The sequence below is a fragment of the Tachyglossus aculeatus genome, chromosome 2, assembly GCF_015852505.1.
Source record: "Tachyglossus aculeatus isolate mTacAcu1 chromosome 2, mTacAcu1.pri, whole genome shotgun sequence".
In the NCBI taxonomy this organism is placed as follows: domain Eukaryota; kingdom Metazoa; phylum Chordata; class Mammalia; order Monotremata; family Tachyglossidae; genus Tachyglossus; species Tachyglossus aculeatus.
The window spans coordinates 123,532,371-123,540,709 of record NC_052067.1 but is presented as its reverse complement, the minus strand read 5'-3'; the positions used below and the strand labels follow the sequence as shown (position 1 = coordinate 123,540,709).

The following is an 8,339-nucleotide window of genomic DNA, read 5'->3' as shown; positions in this document are numbered from 1 at the left end:
AACTCTTTTCAACAGAGGATAAGACTTAGTGCATACACTCACAAAAGAGAAAAACACAGTGCCCAATATAGACCAGTGCTCCAGAGGCCTTCCTTCCTATCTCAGGCCCTCTGGATTTTACAAATGTTTTCCACAATGCTCTAAATGATGTCTTTCCACACGAAGGCAGGTACTGTTTCTTATTCTGCTTTGGTAATCCTCAAAGCATCCAGAGTAGTGCTTTGCACACAGCAGAAATCCAGGGAGCAATGTAGACAGACCCCTTCCAAGTGAGATACTGTAGATTCCAGGTCAAAGGACAAAGGCAGAAGACAAAATCAAACAGATTGTGTTGTTTACAAAGTGAAAGCTCACATACTTTCAATACAATTTACCTTAACTGGCCTTTTGATACAGAAAGATTCCCTACCCACATATTCACTCTCCTCACAGAATGGAATGGAGCAAGATATGATGTCAGATGTCAAAATTAAAATAAAAAGGATCTTGATGGGTGGGATAAACTAAGGGCTTGTACTAACATGGTAGCAGTTTGGATGGAGAGGAATGGGTGGATTTTAGTGGTTTTGTAAAGGTTGAGCCAACAAGATTTAGTAACAGAAAGAGCACAGCATTAGGATTGAAAGGATCTTGGTTCTAATTCCGGCTCTGCCACTTAACTGCTGTGTGACTTTGGGCCTCAGTTACCTCATCTGTAAAACATGGATTAAGATTGTGACCCCTGTGTGGGGCAGGAACTGTGTCCAATCTGATTATCTTGTGTCTACTCCAGCGCTTAGTACAGTGTTTGGCATATAGTAAGTGCTTAAATACAACAATTATTATAATCATTATTTTGTGGGTTGAACAAGAGAGATGAGTCAAGGGTAATACCGAGGTTATGGGTTTGTGAGGCAGGTAGGATGGTAGTCTTGTCTACAATGACAGAAATGTAATGGCAAGGACAGGTTTGGGTGGGAAGATAAGGAGTTATGTTTTGAACATGCTAAGTTTCAGGTGTTAACAGGACCTCCAAATAGTGGTGACATGAACATAGGAGTAAATGAGAGGCTTCAGAGAAGGAGAAAGAAGAGGGTTACAGGTACAGATTTGGGAATCAGACTATACCCTCATTTTCTCTTCTCCCACCCCCTTCTGCATCACACTTGCACTGAAATTCCTCTATTCAACCCTCCCTCAACCCCACAGCACTGATGTATACATATCAATACTTTATGTGTTTGTGTCATCATCTGTCTCCCCCTCTGACATTAAGCTCGTTGTGGGCAGGAAACGGGTCTACCAACTGTTATATTGTACTCTCCCAAGGACTCAGTACAGTGTTCTACATACAGTAAGCCATCAATAAACAATTGATTGATTCAATGAATGATTGGTCAACGGGGTGCTGGGTTAGTGAGAGAAAACCTTCGTGACATTTAGGTGGCTTCATATCATGCCTGCCGTGACTCAAATGGCTGAGTACTAGGCTATGCAATGTTCCTGCCACAATGGAAGTCTTCCTCAGGTTAGGTAAGGGGTTCCTGAAAGCACAGGCCTCTGGCTGAGAAAGGCAGGCAGCCAAAAGGAAACAACTGGTAGGAGGAGTGACCTAGGGGTAGGATGCTGGATCTTTCTTGGCTCCCTGGACTTTAGAGCTTACCTAGCCTGGCTTAAAACATTCTGATGAAACAGTGTTGAAGTAGAGGAAGGGCCAGCGGCATTGTAGTTCTTTGGCCAGGTGGAGTTGCTACCCATCACAGTCTCCTCATCCTGCTTGGGGCCTCATTCAACACAGGGACAGGAAATGTTGCTCAGCCCACACCATCTTCCTTATGCACATAACCAAACAGAGCTTGCGTTTTTGAGACACTCGAGGTTACTGCTGTTGTCTTCTTACACTATTGTTATCAGGCAGGGCATTTACTTCCTCCTCCTTTCTGTAATTCTCTAGAGTGGCTGCAAGAGGTCTCTTTAATCCTAAACTGTGTACATTACTATAAGTAGTCAATTCCATCCCAGGATAGAAGAATGAGATGAACTGCAACATGCCATTTTGTACTGAACTGTGCTGATCACTGTTGGCATTCAACTAATTAATAAAAACAAAAACAAGTCTGATTAAAAACAAAACCTCAGGCACCCATTATTATTCATAGACTTGCCTTCTTTTAAGGTCGGCTCAGATAAATGTTATAAAGACAAGGGGAAATCTTTCACGTTTTTGTTAATTCAATCTCTTTGCAAAGTGCAGATGTAGTATGTTGATAGTTGCAAGAAAAAATGCATGGCTAGAAAGCATTGAGAAATAAATAGGGTCGATTTTTGTAGAAGGAAAAAATCTGATAATTAAATGTGAATATTTGGTTTCCTTTCATCCATCATGAATGCAGATTTGGGAAAGCATTTCTCTGAATTATAAGAGTAATATTTCATCATGTTAAATATCTATTCACTAAATAGATGCATTGGGTTGGGTTAGATTTGAGGGGTTTTGAAGACTGTTGTATAAATACTTTGCCAGAAAATTTTGGCAGTAAAAGTTTTGAAAAACACTTGAATTCTACTGGTTTTGAGCTTTTAGAAGGGCTCAGGTAATAAAAGGTAGAAGCACAAAATGGGGTTTGCATGGGTAAGTCATAATTCGGTAGTATGCAGGAGTTCCTTGAGGAGAACTCTCAAGCACATAGCTAGAGAGGACCAACAGACAATTAGATTTTTCAAAGGTCTCTGTCAAGTACTCACCCCAAAGGATTTTTTTAATCATGACAATGGAAGATATAATCTGTGTGAATAGAAATTAGCTAAAAGGCAACAAAGGATAGGGATACATGACCATTTTCAGGATGAAAAATGTGTAATTACTAGAGCCCCTCAGAGATCAGCAACTGGACTGGATTTGTGTAACTTAGCAAGATTTCTAACATCTTGTTTAACAAAATTTTATGAATATCTGATCATCTGGAAAAGGAGGCATGTGTAATAGCAGTAGTGTAATAGCAGTTTAAATGAAAAGGAAAGGGTGGATATTAGTAATGTTGTGAACATAGAACTGACAGAGCTCCAGAGCACCTATGAACATATCCATAATTTATTTATATTAAGGTCTGTCTCCCCTTGTAGTAATAATAATAATAATAATTATGGTATGCTAGCACTTACTATGTGACAGGCACTGTACTAGGTGCTGGGGTGGATACAAGCAAATCGGGTTGGAAACACTCCCTTGTCCCACCTGGGGCTCAGTCTCAATCTCCATTTTACAGATGAGGAAACTGAGGAACAGAGAAGTTAAGTGACTTGCTCAAGGTCACAGAGCAAACAAGTGACAGAGCCAGGATTATACTGTAAATGTTGTGGGCAGGAAAGATATCTACCAAATCTGTTATACTATACTCTCCCAAGTCCTTAGCACAGCTCTCTGCACATAGTAGGCACTCCAATACTATTGATTGAAGTTACAACCATTAAGTGCTGGGGTACAAACAAGATAATCAGGTTGAGCATAGTCCCTGCGCCATATAAGATTCACAGTTTAATTAGTGGACACAGGTATTGTATCCCTATTTTGAAGATATAGAAACTGAGGCATAGATAAGTTAATTGACTTGCCCAAGATCCCGTAGCAGGAAGTGGTAAAGACAAAAATTGGAAACCAGACCCTCTGATCCTTGTAGCTGTGATCTTTCTATTAGGCAACTAGATCTGTAGCAGGACTAGCTTTAGCCACACAAATCCCCATTTTGCACACAATTAGAATTACAGGTGTTTTTCTGGTCCCTGCCCCTTAGGGCCACCATACAATAATAGTAATAATAATAATAATAGTATTTGTTAAGCTCTTTCTATGGGCCAGGCACTGTACTAAGCACTGGAGTTGATTACAAGAAAACTAAATTGGACCCAGTCCCTGTCCCACATAGGACTCACAGTCTTATTCCCATTTTACAGATGAGGTAACTGAGGCCCAGAGAAGTTAAGTGACTTACTTCATGTATAACAGCAGGCAAGTGGCAGAGCACAGATAGGAACCAAGGTCCTTTCTGCTTTCTAGAACCATACTTTCAGTGTGGCTCAGTGGAAAGAGCATGGGCTTGGGAGTCAGAGGTCATGGGTTCAAATCCCGGTTCCACCAATTGTCAGCTTAGTGACTTTGGGCAAGTCACTTAAATTCTCTGTGCCTCAGTTACCACATCTGTAAAACGGGGATTGATTGTGAGCCCCACATGGGACAACCTGATTACCTTGTATCCTCCACAGCGCTTAGAACAGTGCTTTGCACATAGTAAGCACTTAAATACCAAAATTATTATTATCATTATTATTATTATTATAACCTAGAGAAAGTACATAGAAAGTTGCAGTTAAGGTATTCATGAGAATGGAGAAACATCCTTGCAGTGGTTTTCTAGGATCAGGTCCAGCCAGTCTGGAAGTGTTACAGAGTAAGAGAGGACATTTACAAAACCAAGAACTGCTTGAAAACCCAAACTTCATAATATAGGAATAAGGGACAAGAAAACAGTTCTTAACATAGTGGGTGTAAATGCATGGAATTAGTTACTCCAAAAAGTTACACAGCAGAAAATATCAGGGATTTGGAAAAATTAATGGATGAGCAGTCTATTTACCATATGGCACATTATGATATGAGGGAAAAGACCCTGATATAATGCAGTAAATCCAGCTCATTGTGGGTAGGGAATGTGTCTTCCAGCTCTCTTTTATTGTACTCTCCCAAGCACTTAGTACAGTGCTCTGCACACAGTAAGCACTCAATAAATATGTCTGATTAAGCATTTGTGCTACTAACAGGGAAGGCAATTACCACAAGGTCTCTTAAAGCATTCTATTATCAGAGTTGGACCCAAGATGCCTGGAGTGACAGAATGACCCACGCTGAAAAAGCATAAGGCTGGGTGTTGAGAGAACTGAGTTCTAATCTCAGCATGTCTATTTACTTCTGTGTCATTTTAGGAAAGTCTCATTCTCATCTAATGGACATAACTGCTCATTATCACAGATTGTGAGCCCTGTATTGTTGCCATAATAATGTATAATATAATTACAGTATTCGTTAAGTGTTCACTATATGCCAAGCACCATTCTAAGCACTGGAGTCATTTTACGGATGAGATCATAGAGGAGTTAAGTGACATGCCCAGAGTCACATAACAGGAAAATGGGGGAGCTGGGATTAAAATCCAAGCCTTTTGATGCCCAGGACCAAGCTCTTTTTCCTAGGCCACACTGCTTTCCCATTCCACCACTTGGCCCAGTGCACATATGCTTCACCCAACGACCCAGAATTCTCCTGGAAGCTCTAAGTTTCTTTCTGGACTGACTTGATGAGAGGGGTCTAATCCTGAAATGCTGCTTCCAGCCAAACGTAAGGCATATAGTGAGTTTCTATTTGTTTTTTCAATACTTGGGGCCAGAGAATAAGGGTTGATAATTTATGGGGTTTTTTTTGGTTTAAAACTTTAGTTTTCCTTTTCCATCTCTTTGGCAAACAAATGCTTTCTAATTAAGCTACCCTCATTCTGGAACCTTAAAGGGACTCCACCTGCCCTCCACATCAGGCAAGCTTTTAGCAAGAGTCCACCTATACAGACTAGTTATGAACATCGTCATCCAAGTGAATCACAGGCCAAGCGATATGATCTTTGCAGTACAACAGATACATGAAGAATGCAGGCAGAAACAACAAGACCTTCCTGCCATTAATTATGTTCATTGATCTGAGTTTATCATCATCATCATCATCATCAATCGTATTTATTGAGCGCTTACTATGTGCAGAGCACTGTACTAAGCGCTTGGGAAGTACAAATTGGCAACATATAGAGACAGTCCCTACCCAACAGTGTTTATGAAAACATAACATCAACAGAGCCCTAGGAATGAGTAAGTTCTGCTGTCCAGAGAAATTCACTGAGATTCTTAGGCTACTCCAGGACTATTTCCTCATCCTTATTAAAGTGAAGTGGCCTAGTCAATTTACCCTGCTCTCTGATACTAATATTTGTGGTCCAGTGAGAGATTTTTAAGCCAGAATCCGAAGATACTTCCAATTGACTTTCCAAACTGAAGAAGCTTGAATACCATCAAAAGTCTAAAAAAAGTGTTCCAGGAATTACTTCAGGCTGATGGGTGTCAGGATGGCCGAGTGGTCTAAAGCTCCAGACTCAAGGTGATATCCTTCCCCGGAATGGGTGTTCTGGTCTCCATATGGAGGCGTGGGTTCAAATCCCACTTCTGACACATTACACTTTACGAGAAGCAGTGTGGCTCAGTGGAAAGAGCACGGGCTTTGGAGTCAGGGGTCATGGGTTCGAATCCTAGCTCCGCTACTTGTCAGCTGTGTGACTTTGGGCAAGTCACTTAACTTCTCTGTGCCTCAGTTCCCTCATCTGTAAAATGGGGATGAAGACTGTGAGCCCCCTGTGGGACAACCTGATCTCCTTGTAACCTCCCCAGCGCTTAGAACAGTGCTTTGCACATAGTAAGTGCTTAATAAATGCCATCATTATTATTAGAGAAGCAGCGTGGCTCAGTGGAAAGAGCAAGGGCTTTGGAGTCAGAGGTCATGGGTTCGAATCCTGACTCCACCACATGTCTGCTATGTGACCTTGGGCAAGTCAGTTAAATTCTCTGAGCCTCAGTTACCTCATCTGTAAAATGGGGATTAAGACTGTGAGCCCCATGTGGGACAACTTGATCACCTTGTATCCCCCCCCCAGCGCTTAGAACAGTGATCTGCACATAGTAAATGCTTAACAAATGCCATCATTATTATTACACACAAGAAGACAAAAAAGGGATGAAACATTTTGCATATTCAGCACAGGCTGATGTTAATGTTTTACCGGATTAAAGTCAGGAAAGCCTACTCATAACCATAGTACGTTAATGGCAAGCAATTCACAGACTACTTATCAGTATATTAGCCAAAGGAGTCACTCAATTTAAAGTTTTCATTAAGACATTTGGAAAGGTATGTTACAATAAATTCAACTGTTGGGAATAACTAACTGGTTAACATTTATGAACTCTTTAAAAGATACAAGACACTTAAATAATTGTCTTCTTCAATGAAAAATCCTATGAAAGACAAATAAGAAATGTAATTTTTCAAAAGCTTGAGAAATATCTTATTGTCTAGGTAAATACAAATGAATATCCCTGAACATTTAAATTTCTTGATTCTTTTTGTCAAGTAAATCGTTGGTCAGTACTGTATTAAGGCCAATACTTACTTTTCTGAGTTTCCCAGTTGGACAAATGGAAACCTAATTGTCCATTCATGAAGAAATAAATGTTGAAACTGCAACTCCATTCTCTTCAGGCACATTAGTGATCTAGCAGTTACAAATATACACAGGTAGAAGAGTTTCAGAGGACTTGGCAAGGTTCTGATTAACACTGCTGATAGAACAACCTACACTCACTTCCTGTTGCAGCACCAAACTATTCTGGGATTGCCTCATCAGTAGACCCACCTGCCCCTCATCAGTTTCTTAAATAGCCGCTTCATTAAGCTCATTCATTCAATCATATTTATTGAACGCATACTATGCGCAGAAGTACAAATCGGCAACATATAGACTATGACGGTCCCTATCCAACAAAGGTCTCACAGTCTAGAAGGACACCACTTGGTTCTTTAATACATCTGTTAGGAACCATTTCTATTTGCATCCTTCTCTTGTGTCTTCTCATTGGAGATCTCAAACCCATATTCCTCTATGCTCAAGGGGACACAGTATATGAGATTACATAAAGTTATAGAATGATGAGAGTTAATGATTCTTTTAGTGATAAAGAATCTGTCACACAAACAGAAAGAAGGATATTTGGTGGGCAGGTATAAAGGAAGGAAATTGAAATTATAGAGGGATTATAACTTGGAGAAGATAAATACAGGATGATTTGGCTGGGTGGTGCATGGATGTGCCTCCCCCTCCTTTCTTCCTTTTTCTTCTGAGCTTTGCCCCTGTCTTGGATTATCTTTTGCTATTTTACAGCTCAAAGGGATAAGGCAGGCCAAATAAAACTTGCCCCCACAGCTGTGAGGACAGTGTTGTCCTGGAGTGATGGGACTACACAGATTATGTAGTGGCACCTTTGCACCTGTGCTCAAGAGCCACATCTAGTAGGAAAAAGAGCTGAACATAGTGTAGACAAAAACTTTAAAGAGTTTTGCTAAAACTATTTGTAAGTATGATGTTGAACAGAAGGAAATAAGCCATACACATTTAACAGTTAGACACCCCTCGATTTTAAATTTGTTGTGGGCAGGGAATATGTTGGTTTATTGTTATATTATACTCTCCCAAGCACACAGTACTCAAGTAAGT

At 40.4% G+C, this 8,339-nt stretch overlaps 1 non-coding gene across 1 annotated transcript; it reads left to right on the top strand.

The window, feature by feature from the left end:
• The first annotated feature begins 6,134 nt into the window (after positions 1 to 6,134).
• TRNAL-CAA lies at positions 6,135 to 6,243 on the top strand. Its single transcript has 2 exons — positions 6,135 to 6,172; positions 6,198 to 6,243. It is a non-coding gene; the product is annotated as a tRNA-Leu (tRNA).
• Positions 6,244 to 8,339: the final 2,096 nt, after the last annotated feature.